Here is a 14,435-nt window from a genome sequence, read left to right on the forward strand (position 1 = left end):
TTTGTCACCAATGGAAATCACAGATCTTTTCATATCACGTTACAGTTGCTGTAGCTATCTCAAAATGCAGGCTATTCTCATCACTAATTTGTCCACGTACATCCACACCTGTAAGAATTTTTATGCGTTTATTTGACCCAAACCGATGACAGTTGCCAGGAAGCAAAATCTCAACGGATTGAGGAAATGCTCCAGAGGATGGCAGTTTGGGGCCTTATTTTCTACATTGGAATCAAAGGAGGAGACAAGGGGGTTACATGAAAACTATTGGTGGTAGATTAGGGAGGCAGGAGGAAGTAAAGCAGGGGAATCTCTGAGATTGGATAAACAGTAAACAGAGAGACACATACTTCTTTTATATTGTTGGGTACAGGATAGTTGGCATTTACAGCACATAGAGATAGTATGGACAGGGGACAAGGTAACAATGAGGGTTCTGTGGTCTCTGCTCCGGTGGGGAAAAGGGGATTTCTCTGACATTCCAAAGGGCAGGGACTGAAGGAAGAAGCAAACAGAACCAAGAGTGAGCCCAGCCTAGTCAGTGACGTTTCTTTAAACCTGCAAACCTGTATTAGCTGCTAATAACAACAACTGACAGTCACCAAAAGCTTATGATGTACCAGCTTCAGAGCTCAGCACTTTACGTTCAGTATAGTACTAGGAGATATATAATACTATCATTCTCATTTTACCAAAATGAGGAAATGAGACTTAGAGAGTTTAAGTAATCATCTCAGGCCATAAGATGTGTATTCATAACCACTAGGTAGTGCTATCTCTCCTGGGTAAAACAATGCATAAATTATTGTTTGTAGGGCAAAAATATGTATAAACAAAAGCATGTGAAAAACACACACCCAGGAATAAACTTAATAAGAAACATATCAAACCCATATAAAGAAAATTATAAAATATTACTAAGAAACATAAATGAGAAGGCAATACTTGTTCCTGAATGGAAACAATACAGTATTAAATTTTTTTGTAAATATTCTCTTTCCTCCAAAAGAATTTACAAATTGATAATAAATTCCTTTTATTAAGTTCTTGTATGTATTCAGCACTACGTTAAATGCTTTATACATATATTCTCATTTAGTCTTTACATTTCTTTAAATGAGATTTAGGTTTTTGTGTTTGGTGTCCCCCACCCCTTGCTTACAGATAAGTAAACAGAAACTAAGGGATTAAGAGACTTTGCCAAGTTCACCTAAAAAATAGATGGTCAAACTTGGATTTAAAGTCAAGGTTGCAGATTCCAAAAGCCATACTCTTAACAGCTAACCAATATTACCTTCATGCAAAATATATAAAAAATTTATTAGAAACCTGATAAAGTAATTCCAAAGTTGATACGAAAGAGTAAAGTCAAAATAGCCATGAAATTTTAAATAAAAAGGGGAAATAGGAAAGAAAAAATTTGCAATACTAGATGTTAAATGTTTAACAAATAAAATGGACCAGGTACAAGAATAGACACTAGAAACATATTACTACTTTTTGAATTAGAATAAATGTCATAATGCACGTATTAAGTGGCTGACTGGGTCCCAACTCAGAATCCAGCACCTGCTATTCCCCTGCCTCTAATAGTCTTTTCCAACTTGCCCTTCCTTTAACTGGTTAACTCCTTTTCACTCTTCAGATCTCAACCTGAAAGTCATATCCTGAAAGATACAAATTAAGTCAGATTGCCAGGCATGCATTCTCTTTTCTTATACCAGGTATTTCAAACACTAATTAGAAATAGTTTTGCCTCCATACATGGCAATATAGTTGGCACTATGGGCACAATTAACACCAAATTCAGATGATAAATACCTCTGAAGCCACAGAGAGAGAAATACAATTCAATACAGGAGACTTCAATTCCATCTGTAATGTTTTAGTTCTTAAAAACATGAAACAACCATGGCAAAATGTTCACATAAAAAGCTGAACATCTCTATATTTTTTTACACCTGAAATATTTCTTTAAAAATGTTTAATCTCGATAGTATCACTAGTAAATAAAAACAGGAGAAAAATCTGTAGAGCAAAAGGGACAAAATAGGGCAAAAGTAATTGTTAAAAACTAAAAGCATTTAAGGAGATGTCAGACCAAAGTTTATCACAATAAATGTACGTAGGTTAAAATATTCTTAAAAGCACTTGTACAGAAAATGGATGAGACATACTCTGCTGATACGATTGGGTTATCCTCTGTAAGTCCAAGGGTAAATAAGCCTGTGAATAGGGCGATTGCCTTTACCTAGACATCTGTCCCAAACAGGAGAGCTTCTCTTTGTGACACTTGGAGGGGCCTTGCTCTTTTCCCTGTGGAAAGACCCCATGTACCCATGAACTACACTATCCTAAACAGAAATTCCTAAATTCCTAATGAAACAAATATGTGAGGCCTCTTCTCACTAATCATTCTCTTGCAGTTCATACGCGATAGTGCTTCCCTCATATTTTCTTTTTTCTTGTTTTTGATTTTTTAGAGAGGAAGAGGGGGGGAGGGGGAGGGAGAGAGGGGGTGGGAGAGAGAGAAAGAGAGAAGGGGGGAGGGAGAGAGAGAGAAACATCCAGTGGTTGCCTCCTGCTTGAGCCCTGACCGCCCTGATGGGGATGAAGCCCAAAATCTGGGTATATGCCCTGACCGGGAACTGAACCTGACACCTTTTGGTGTACAGGATGATGCTCCAACCAACTGAGCCACACCAGCCAGGGCTCCCCCATATTTTCTTGCCAATGCCCAGGAGTCACTAAAGACTTTGGGGACAATGACTTCTGTGTGTTATACATGGTTTCTTGTACCATACTGGTGGATTTGGATACTCTAAAATAACGGGACACTATGACAGCCTTGGTTAAAGCCTCAGCTTTCAGTGAAGGACCCAGGCAGCTGTTCATTCTTTCAGAACCAGGAGGTTTCCCTCTCTAAAAGTGCAGACAGCTCCTCTGGAGGGGAGAATTAGCTGGACAACTCCTGTCTCCCCCTCTAATACCTGGCAGCACCATGTATAGACTTCCCTGGTGTTCCCCTGCCCTGGGCTGCTCCCTTTCCAGCTCAGGTTTGCATAGAAGAGTGTGCAGCTGTGAGGCCTCTGGGAGAAGCAAGCACAGGTTCCAGGCAGAAACCTGGAGGCCGGAACCACTGCACAGGGACACTCTTCCCCCGGAGCACAGAGCACAGAGGCTGGCACCCTTTTCTCCTTCTAGCTTGGCCCCAAGCAGTACTGGGCAGAAGGGATGTAGAATGAATTATAAACAAGAGAAAAATCAAGGTTCAGGGGGTTTTAATAAGGCCACAGCAATCATATTCTGGCATGGGTGGGGTGGGGATGAACAACTGTCAAACACTTGAACAGCCTGACCCTGGCCTGAATATTAAATAGCACTCCTGAGGGTCAGCTACTTTTGCACAGCACAATGGTGACACTTAGTGTTAGCTGGGTAAATCTCAGCTAGCTCTGCAATTTACCTGAACTTGGTGTCTCCTTTCCTCTCAGGATTCTCAGCTTCCTGAAGAGCCAAGAAATTTTTTGGTTTTCAGTTTTTAATTTGCCCTTTCATTTGCTTAACAACTGCTCTTTTATTTTTCATATTTTGAAATAAAATTGATATATATAAACTGTACATTTAATTTTTTAATTGAAATATAGTTGACATATAACATGTAAATTTAAGGTGTACAACATGTTACTTTGATACATTTAGATATTGTAATATGATTGCCATTGTGACAATAATTATCACCTCTATCACATTACATAATTATCATTTCTTTTCAGTGTTGGAATAATTAAGTTCTAGTCTCTTGGCAAACTTAAGGATTGTAATACAATATTGCAGTGACTATACTATGCATTAGATCTCTAGGATTTATTTACTATTGGTTGCAAGTTTGTACCCTTAAACAGATCTGTCTTATCCCTCTACCCAGAGTGGACATTTTTAGAGTGTAAAATTTGATGAGTTTTAGCCAGCAGAGAAGAAAATAGGCAAAAATCTCTGTCCTCATAGAGTCTGCATTCTTAGTGGCCAAATATATGTCACCTGGCTGCTCCCAACAGCAGAGGAATCTGGAAGGCGGGTGTTTAGCTTCCTGGTTTCCATAGTAGAAAGAGGACGGAAAGGGTGCAGAATGAGCCAAACTATAGTTCCTGCCACAGTGATACTGAGGAGCATATTCAAAATGTATAAATGCTTATGTACACAAGTTAGGTTTAAAACATGTTTCAGAAGTATTGATATGTCTATTCCTTAAACTAGACCTATTTATCATTATTACTATTAATTTATTAACATATTATTAACTTAGATGTCTTATTTGATGACATACAAATAGATTCCCTAGCACAAGGCCCTGGCCCACACGGTATCTCCAGCCAACAGTAGAAATTATCTTGGCACCAATAAGGTACACCCTGTGGGTCCTTAGACCTTTCATCAGCTAGCTGTAAAGGCTATCTGTATTACAGGCTCAGCTGGTTTTGCTAGCTTCTTGAGATGTTCACAGCTTCTTTGTTTTCCAAAGTCCCCTTGATACAAAGAAATATTCTTACGAGATAGGATGAGTGGAACTGCTCATCTGGCTCAGAATAGATCCATTCTTACTGAATCAAGTTAATCACAGTTTATAGAAACCCACTCTAAAATTCCCAGGATATACTTCCCAAAGGAAACTCCATCAGAGCACTGATTCTCAAACTTGGTTGCACACTGGAATCACCTGGGAAGATTTTTAAAAATACGATGCCCGGATCCTGGCCCCTACAGCAGTGATTCTCAATTGGGCAATTTGCTCCTCCCACCAGGAAACACTTGGCAATGTCTTTTGGTTATTACAACTGGGAGAAGGTTCAGCCTGGGCATGGGATTTTTAAAACCTTCCCAGGTGATTGGAATATGCAGCAAAGTTTGGGGGGGGGGGTTGCTAGAGACCTATTGCTAGAGAATACTTGAACATGTGGCTAAATCCTTTTCACCCTGTGTCATTGAGTTTGAACTGGAAAATTTCCATATCTTCTCATTTGATTGTGAGTTGGCTTGGAGGTTGAAGGTGATTGGAAGGGGGAAGAGTTAGCTGTTTTTGTGAGGAACCGTAGGTTTTCCACAACATACTGGAATGGCCATGTCCACAAATATGTTCCGCTACTTATTATTCACCTTACTCATGAGTTGGTCTCCCTGGTATAGTTCAGGAGGATCATTAACTACAGTCAAATAATCACATCCCAGGGAACAGATCGCTAGTGTAACCAGAAAATGTAGGTTCAGCTGCCTGCTGCAAGGACAGCCAAACTCGTGAGACAGGTGCTGATGCAAAAGGAAAGCAGGTAATTCAGGTGCCATGGATCTGGGAGAATGGTGGACTCCCATTTCAAAGACCATCCCCCTTCCTGCTCAAGCCCGCGGTTATTTTTTTTTTTTTTAATTATTGATTTGAGAGAGAGAGAGGAAGGGAGAGAAACATAGATTTGTTGTTCCACTTATTTATGCATTCATTGGTGTATCCAGAAAATGCTCTAACCAACTGAGCTACTCAACCAGGGCTTTTTTTTTCTTTCACACTGGCCAGGGCTAGCTGGGGATTCTCATAGGGATAGGGAGGGGTGGGATTTTTTTCTACCCAATTATCTTGCTAGTTTTTAGGGCCCTTGGGCTCTGTCCCTTCATCTTTCTAGCTTTTGGAGGTTAAGTGTAAGAACTTCTCCCTGTGTCATCTTGACCAATGGGGAGACACCCCAGCACTCCCTGCCTGTCTATGGTAGTGGGGATGGGGGAGCTGCAGGGCCAACCATCAGGAAGCCTGGAGCTTCCAGCAGCCCTCGGCAGCCTCCCAAAGCTGGACATGGCACCTGCACATCCCGGGGAGCCCTTTGGAGTCCACAGGGCACCCATGGACCCAGGTGCACCTGTGTCCTCTGCCCATTCCCCCATGCAGCTGGCCCCTCTGAAGTGGCCAGCCAGGTCCATGCTCCATCTGATCACTGCCTTGGTAGCACTAGAAGTTACACATGCGAAAAGCACCTCCTTTGCAAGTAAACCCCTCTGCTGCTCTCGAGGGTAACAGCTTCTTCTCTGAGGCGACCTCCAGGAAGGGCCACCACAGTTGCACAACTCCAGGGGGCACTGTTCACATAGAACACAATGTGAATGGTGTTCCCTTGCTCCATGGCCCCCAAAGTAAATTTCTACATTCACCAGATTGACTAGACTTTTAAATCAGACCCTTTGAAACATTTTTGCCAAATTAATCTATCCAACTAGCTCTATATTTATTCTGATATTTATTTATATTGCCTCAGGTGATGCTAAGGAGAATATGTTTTATATTACATATATGAGATATATATGTGTGTGTTTATATATATAATTTTTTAAATGAAAATGGTACCATACATACAAACCTGCAACTTTCTTTTTTCATTTAATTATCTGTATTGCCCACTTCACAAGTCCAGACATGCAGATATGGAACTGCAGAGTATTACATTGCATGGAACTGATGGGCTTAAAGAATAGCTGCTTATTAAATATGGGTGAATTGAACATAGGCATTTCTGGAACCCTGTAACATGACACTAAAAGTACAAAAAGATAAGAATCTACAAGGATAAGGGAGTGAGAAAGCTGAAAACAGATAAGAAATGTCAACATAGCTTGGGAAGATGGAAAGGGATAGAAATGTGGTAACCAGCGAAAACTGGAAGCCTTGCATGGGAGTGGAGTAGGGAGGAGGGTGGCTAGGATACATGTCTAATACCACGAAGTAAGCTCACTCACCCAGTGGGAAGGCTCAGGAATTAGGCATCAGATACAGTACTTTGCAAGGCAGAGAGAGCCAAAGGGAGAGGTCTAAGGAGCAATTAGACCTGCAGATCCCATTCCCACATGCACAGCCCAGGGACTTCTCCCAAGCCCTGTAACACAGGACGTTTATTCTCGGGGGGAGAGGGGGAGATAGCAAAGGGCCAGGTTTAAGCAGTGGATTTCAAACAAAGAGATGACATATATGCATAACCCAAGGACACAGACAATAGTGTGGTGAGGGACTGAGGAGGGGCGTGGGGAGGGGGTGAAAGGGGTCAATGGGGAGAAAAGGGGACACCTGTAATATTTTGAACAATAAAACAAGGAGATGAATGAAAGTCTGCATACTGAACAGAGAAGCATCACAATGCCTCACCACTCCCCAGCCCTATTCTCCCACCTGGCTCTCAAATGCTAACAACCAGCCTTTATACCTTCTGAATGGAAGCCTGGAAGACCCTTCTTGAGAGGCAGCAAATAACCCCATGTAAACCTACAGACATCTGGGGTAGAAGTCTATCAACAAAAATACAATAGACTTCTTTACTACAAAGGATTGTATATGAATCTAAGGTCTCAAGCATGGCCATGCCTATGGGTAGCTTGCATGTAATATAAATAAAAAGAAGTGGACAACGCGCCAACCAACTGAGTTACACCAGTCAGGGCCCCAAGTAGGACTTTTGACTTTTTACAAAAGGCTTTGTCGTCTGGGTCCTGTGTTTCCCTCCTCACTATCCCACAAAGGCAAGTCTTACCCTCTGTGACAGCTGTGGGTGACGTAGAACTTTCTTGTTTTATATTGCTTTACAAGACGTGCCAAAGATCTCACAGCAAATAACTGACCTGGTTGGGAATAGCACCTACACTGACCTCCTTTTATCCAAACCCATCAGCCTGGGAAACTACCAAGAAAACCATGAAAGAAGAACACAAGAAATTACCAATTGAATTAAACACCTGCAAATAAACAGAAAGTATAAAGTTTATCCAGTATGTATAGTATATACCACATCTAGTATACCTAAGTTTATAGTATATCCAGATTTTTAAAAAATCATTTTTTTAAAGAGAGGCCAATTAATATTCTTAGTCTATTCCACCAAGCTGTGACTTAGTTAAGTGAAGGCGGGGATACAAAAACCTAAAGTTCCCAAAGGCACTTTCATTCTAAAATACACACTCATTCTTCACTGTCCAGTGGACCGTATCACATTTCCTACTTTTGTAACCACCCAGCAAGATGATCCCCTCAGACGCAGTGTTGCTAGGCAAACAAAGAAATTCTTAAAAATAATTATACTTGCGGAAAGTTTTAGTTTATCTTTTGACTAGTAATACAAAAGGTATTACAAAGAGTAAGTTTCCCTTCCAGCCTTTTCTCCTGCCATCCTGTTCCTCCTGCCACCCTGTTCCTCCACCCAGAAGGAAACACTGAGAAAGAATTTAAAACATGAAATCTATATCTGTTGTAATCCTGTACAAGCCACAGGCAACATAAAGTAAACAATTTGGGGCTAACTGATAGTACAGGGTATGTGTGGGAATTGTGGTAAGACCTTCCTTACAAAAGACTATGTATAGAGAGTTGAAAGCAGGGATTACTCAAGGTAAAAGCTGACACATCACATAAGCATAAAAGAGGCTAAAAGACAAAGGACTGAAAATAATGAGTCTGGAGTACTGAGTCAAGATTGGGAGTTATGCTGGAGTTGAGCCCAAGATAGCAATGGGATTTTCCAGAGGTCCACACAGAGCACTTAAGATCAGAATAAATGCAGGTAACTAAGACCAGTCAAACAATGTAAAACAAAAAAGTTCTACTTTGAAGTCAGGCCTAAGACTGCCCCTCTTTTCCAGCGCCCACCCCTGACCTCCAAAGTTATATACGATCTAAACTGTTTTATGAGCAGAGAACCCTTACATTTTAGAGCTAGGAAGGAACTTAAATATTATCTAATACATCAATTCTCAAGTAATTTGGTCTCAGGGCCTCATAATATTCTTAAAGGTATTAAGGGCCTCTAAGAGTTTTTGTTTATGTGGGCATGTCTGGACAGGGTTTAGAAGGTTGAATAGGAGTTTGTAAGGTGTAATGGGAGTAAGATGGAGAGAAGAACATTCTAGAGAAAACAGGTATAGAGGAATGGAGTGGGAAAAGACATTCTTCTATCACTAACAGGACATAACATTTTAGATAAGATATTTATACGTCCTGACTTTAAGTTCCACTTGAATAAGAATAAACAGTGACACCCATGTAGCAAATAAAATTAATGGACTATGAAAGACCTTTCAAGGACAAAATGACACCCTCACACCCAAAAGGTAAAGGCTACCATAACTCAGGTGAGATGTGCTCCTGGAAAAGGCACTTAGAACAGTTTATACCACTGTTGATACTGGTTTTGGCTACATGGAGTCTCATTCATTCTTACTTCTGGCCTCCACCCGTGGCTATAATTAGTTTTTCACAGAACTGGACCAGCAGGATAAGGGGAGGGGGGAATAATTCATGGACTCCCAATGGACAACATGCTAAATGATTGTCAGGAAGAGAAGAGCAAACCTATGATCTAAAATAATTCCTTGGTTATTTGCATCCAGCATAAATCTAGACTTTAATGAGTCTGTGACTTAAAAACAAATGGGAATAGTATCTGCATAATAGTATTTTGGTATTAAATTATTTGATATGACTATTAAGCATGTTTCCGTAAAAACTATCCCACACCATACTGCTAGAATCCAGCGGCTACGACTGACCCAACACTTCATTATGTCATTCTCTTGCTCAAAAGTTGTAACATTCCCTGCTGAGTAAAAGATAATATTAAAATGCTCCCTAACCTTATATTCAGATTTCCACAACTGGGCTCCATAATGCCCCACCATGCCCCATCTTTTTTAAAAAATTGATATGTAATTGGCACATAACTATTAGTTACTCCCAACCCTTTTCATTATTTCTCTGCAGAAACCCTCTTCTTTAGCAAAACTAGTTTGCTCAGTATCACCAAAACATGCCATACCATGTGATCACTGACCTTTTTTTTTTTTCGGGGGGGTTACAGTGAACTTTATTGATGGTGCATGACAAGGGAGGGCTCCCTTCCTCACGGGGTCTGGGATGGAAACTGTGGAGGTACGGAGATTTTCAGTATGTTGGGAGGTCAATCTGAGGCAAGGACTCAGCAGAGGGCCTCTCTTCCTCTTGCTGGGGCTGGTGGTCCAGGGGGCTCTTACTCCTTGGAGGCCATGTGGACCATTAGGTCCACCACCCTGTTACTATAGCCAATTCATTGTCATACCAGGAAATGAGCTTGAGAAAGTGGTCACTGAGGGCAATGCCAGCCCCAGCATCGAAGGTGGAGAAGTGGGTGCCACTGTTAAAGTCATAGTAAACAACCTGGTCCTCAGTATAGCCCAAAATGCCCTTGAGGGGGCCCCCTGATGCCTGCTTCACTACCTTCTTGGTGTCATCGTATTTAAGAGCTTTCTCCAGGCAGCAGATCAGATAGATCCACAACCCACACACTGGGGGTGGGCCATGGAAGGCCATGCCAGTGAGCTTCCCACTCAGCTCAGGGATGACCTTGCCCATAGCCTAGGCAGCACCAGTGGAAGCACAAATGATGTTCTGGGCAGCCCCTCAGCCATCACACCACAGCTTCCCGGGGTGGGGGCATCCACAGTCTTCTGGGTGGCAGTGATGGCATGGACTGTGGTCATGAGTCCCTCCACAATGCCAAAGTTGTCATGGATGACTTTGGCAGAGGGCCCAAGCAGCTGGTGGTGCAGGAGGCATTGCTGACAATATTGAGGGAGTTTTCATACTTGTCATGGTTCCAACCCATCACAAACATGGGGGCATCTGCAGAAGGGGCAGAGATGATAACCCTCTTAGCTCCACCCCTCAAGTCAGCCCCAGCCTTCTCCATGGTAGTGAAGACACTCAGTACCAGCATCACCCCATTTGACGTTGGCAGGATCTCACTCCTGGAAGATGAAGACAGACTTTCCATTGATGACAAGCTTCAGTTCTCAGTCTTGACTGTGCCTTTGAACTTGCCATGAGTAGAATCATACTGGAACATGCAGACCATGTAGTTGAGGTCAATGAAGGAGTCATTGATGGCAACAATATCCACTTTGCCAGAGTTAAAAGCAGCCCTGGTGCCCTGGCTCCCAATACGGCCAAATCTGTTCACTCCGTCCTTCACCATTGTGTCTCAGGGTTGCAGCTGGCACTGCTCAGGAAGATGCGGCTGTCTGATGAACAGGAGGAGCAGAGAGCAGATGGGTGACTCCAAATGCTTTACATCATTAGTAGAAGTGGTGATACTATTTATCTCCAGGACGGTTTCTTGGACTTATAAGTTCATCTTTTCTGCATCTTTTCTTCAGTGGGACTTTCCCACTCCCATGCCTGGCTAGGCTACTAGATATATTTTCCTCTGTGGACCCCTAGTGAAAATTCTCTCATTTTCTTTTTTTATGTTAATATAAACAATATCATTTTTAAAAGCAATTCAAGTTTCTTGACTTTATTTAGGAAATGTCAGTAATAACAATGGTTTGGTACTGTGTACTGAAGATAATAGTAAGGATATCTAGACTGAGTCATATCCACTTATTTACATTCTACTCTTTAAAGTGTACTTATAGGATTTAGATTACCTTTGAACTAATCTATATAGTATAATAAAATATAAAATAGAGTACTGAATGTTAAAGAAATGACCATTGTACTTGAGGAAGAAAAGCACTTTAATCTGTGATGAGAATTTATTTATATTGTAGCTTCACATATCTTGTTGAACCAGGTTTTCTGTGGGTTCGTTCATTTGATTACATTGTTTAGTTATAAGACATTTTGCACCTGTTCTGCGGAAAGCATTAAGTTCCTTCTTAAAGACTGAACAAAGGTTCATTCATTCATTCCTTTCACAAGCTTTCACTGAGCAACTTCAATGTGTCAGGCAGTGTGAAAAAGTGTGGGCCTGTCCTAAAGGGGCTCCCCACCATTATTTGGAGAGTCAGGGTTAAGACCTTGGCAGAGCTATGCCCCACAGACTCTGTATTAATTATCTAATGCCACAGTAATGCCAAGTAACAACCAACCACATAACTTCAGCGTTATACAACATTACCTGTTCATTTCTCAGTTGTTGGGGGTGGTTGCCTTGACAGTTCTGCTGATTTTGGTTGGGTGCCCTGGAGTGTTTGGGGGTTGGCTGCTGTTGGCTGATCTAGAATAGCCTCACTATGATGATTCAACTCTGCTTTATGTGTCTCTCACCCTCACGGCAGTGGCTTAGACACAAAAGGAAGAGCACACCTAACTGCACAGTGATTTTTTATGCCTCTGCTTAAAAACGTCCCATTGGTTCAAAGCAAGTTGCATGGCTAAGACCAGAATCAGACTTATGGCACAGGACATGCATGCAAAGACAGGTCTGTGTGTTCAGAGCCTGTGATAGATTGAACACACAGATGTGGGGCACCTAACTCAGCCTAACTCATGCTGACTAGAGCTGAACTTTGAAAGAGAAGATGGTAGTTAGCTAAATCATAAAGGAAAGGAGGTGCTTTTATAAGACGAACTCACAAGACCTAAGAACTTATAAGACTGTAAGTACTTCTGCATCTTTTCTTCATAGGATGTATACACCCTTCACCTAGAACCCTTTTCCCCACTTCCTGTCCGGAATTTAGATGTGAGTCCTAGATATGCAGCAGCCTTCTTGTGGCCATGAGGCAATGGTCAGTAGATTGAAGTTCTACAGAAAGGTGGCATCTAACAGCACCACTGAGTCACTGCAACAACTCCAAAGGAGTACCTCTAGCCTTTCTTCCTTCAATCAAAACTGTTTCTTCAGTCATGCTGACTCCAAATGCTTTACATCATTAGTAGAAGTGGTGATACTATTTATCTCCAGGACGGTTTCTTAATTTCTAGAGTTTCAGGTGCTCTGGATAAGACAACACGCCTCCCCTAGCCTCCACACCATCATTGCTAAGAGTAAAGAAGGGGGCACCTTGGGCTCTCCTGGCAAATCCTTCACAACTCCCTTTCCTCCGGTACGCTGTTCAGCCGCCACTATCTGCTTTGAGACCATCATTATCCGTTACCATGATGCCCTTTATCCTAGTTCACTCGAGTCACACAAGCAGCCCAGGATCCTAGGTCAGTTCCTTATCTCCTGCATTTTATCTCAAACCGCCCTTTACATCTGTTTTCTAACCCCACTTCCCACTCCCACCTCCTGAAACCCCCAGGAATTCATTGTCAGTATTGGCAAAGTCTCCCTTTTTACAAAGTCTGAATTTTTTCTTCACCTTCCTGCTCTGGAGGAAACCTGGGGTTCCTTTGAGGATACTGCTTCCTCTGCAGCCCTCTCAAGAGGTGGCTGTTTCTCCCACATCCCACAGTAGACTGGGTGTTCTCTTTGTTCCTCGTTGCTGTTTCCAGACCACTCTGCCTCACTCCTTCCTAGAACTGCCCAGCTTTTTGCTTTCTTTTTTTTTAAAATATGTCTTTATTGATTTCAGAGAGAGGAAGGGACAAGGAGAGAAAGAGAGAGAGAGAGAGAGAGAGAGAGAGAGAGAAACATCAACGATGAGAGTGTCATTGATCGGCTGCCTCCTGCAGGCTCCCCACTGGGGATCAAGCCAGCAACCCAGGCATGTTCCCTGACTGGGAATCGAGCTCACGGATCACAGGTCGATGCTCAACCTCTGAGCCTCACCAGCCGGGCAGAACTACCCAGCTTTGATTCTGATGTTAACCAGACTATGCTACCCTCATTGAAGTCATACGACCACTATCACTCTCCAACCCTGCTCCCACGTGACCTCCTTATTATTGACGGTCCTTCCAAAGTGCTAATTTCTAAAATCTTGACCTCCTTTCCTCCAAAAAGCTTGTCCTCCTCCTTAGCTCAGTCTTCCCCCTCGTGTCCTTGCTTCACCTCTTATCCGGCTTAGACTCTGTGGCCCTTCATTATAATCGCTCCTTTGAATATACCCTTGGCTCCTTTCCCCCTCTCTTACTTACTTCAGTGTACTTTTCTGACAGAACACAAGCCCTGATTAAATCCAACTCTGCGCCTATGCCAGCACAAGTACAGCCAGTGGACATGGCTGGAGCACTCACACATCTGTATTAACTGCTCTCACCTTAAGTTTGTGACCACTCACCTTGAAAGGCCATCAGCAATACCCATCAATCCTGCTTACATCACCCGAGCACAATCACAAAACCATCCTCATAGACGGCTGCTCCATATCTTCTCCTCTCTTCAAATTTTCCATAACTCCTTCCCCATCCTGAGACTCACATGACAACTTATGTCCTAGTTCACTGAGGAAATACAAACAGTAAGACAATGTCCACCAAGTCTCAGAATATCATTCCTCCACCCACCTGCATGTGTGCTCGCCTACTCCGCCTTCCCTCCTATAAACAGGGAGGGAAACCAGCTCCTCCGCGCGTGCACACCTTTCCCTCGCTCAACCGCCCTCCTCTCTCTCCTGCTTCACTTCCACCAGCAAAGAAGCAAGCGCTTATTTCTCCCATCTAAAAATCGGCCTCTTGACCTTACTTTCCTTCCAACTACCGTCCAATTTCT

At 42.4% G+C, this 14,435-nt stretch overlaps 1 pseudogene; it reads right to left on the reverse strand.

Moving 5' to 3' along the window:
- Window positions 1-10,043: 10,043 nt before the first annotated feature.
- LOC107524376 (glyceraldehyde-3-phosphate dehydrogenase pseudogene) lies at window positions 10,044-11,027 on the reverse strand (annotated as a pseudogene).
- Between the last annotated feature and the right edge of the window lie 3,408 nt (window positions 11,028-14,435).

Source organism: Miniopterus natalensis, chromosome 18 (assembly GCF_054644295.1).
Source record: "Miniopterus natalensis isolate mMinNat1 chromosome 18, mMinNat1.hap1, whole genome shotgun sequence".
NCBI classification, from domain to species: Eukaryota; Metazoa; Chordata; class Mammalia; order Chiroptera; family Miniopteridae; genus Miniopterus; species Miniopterus natalensis.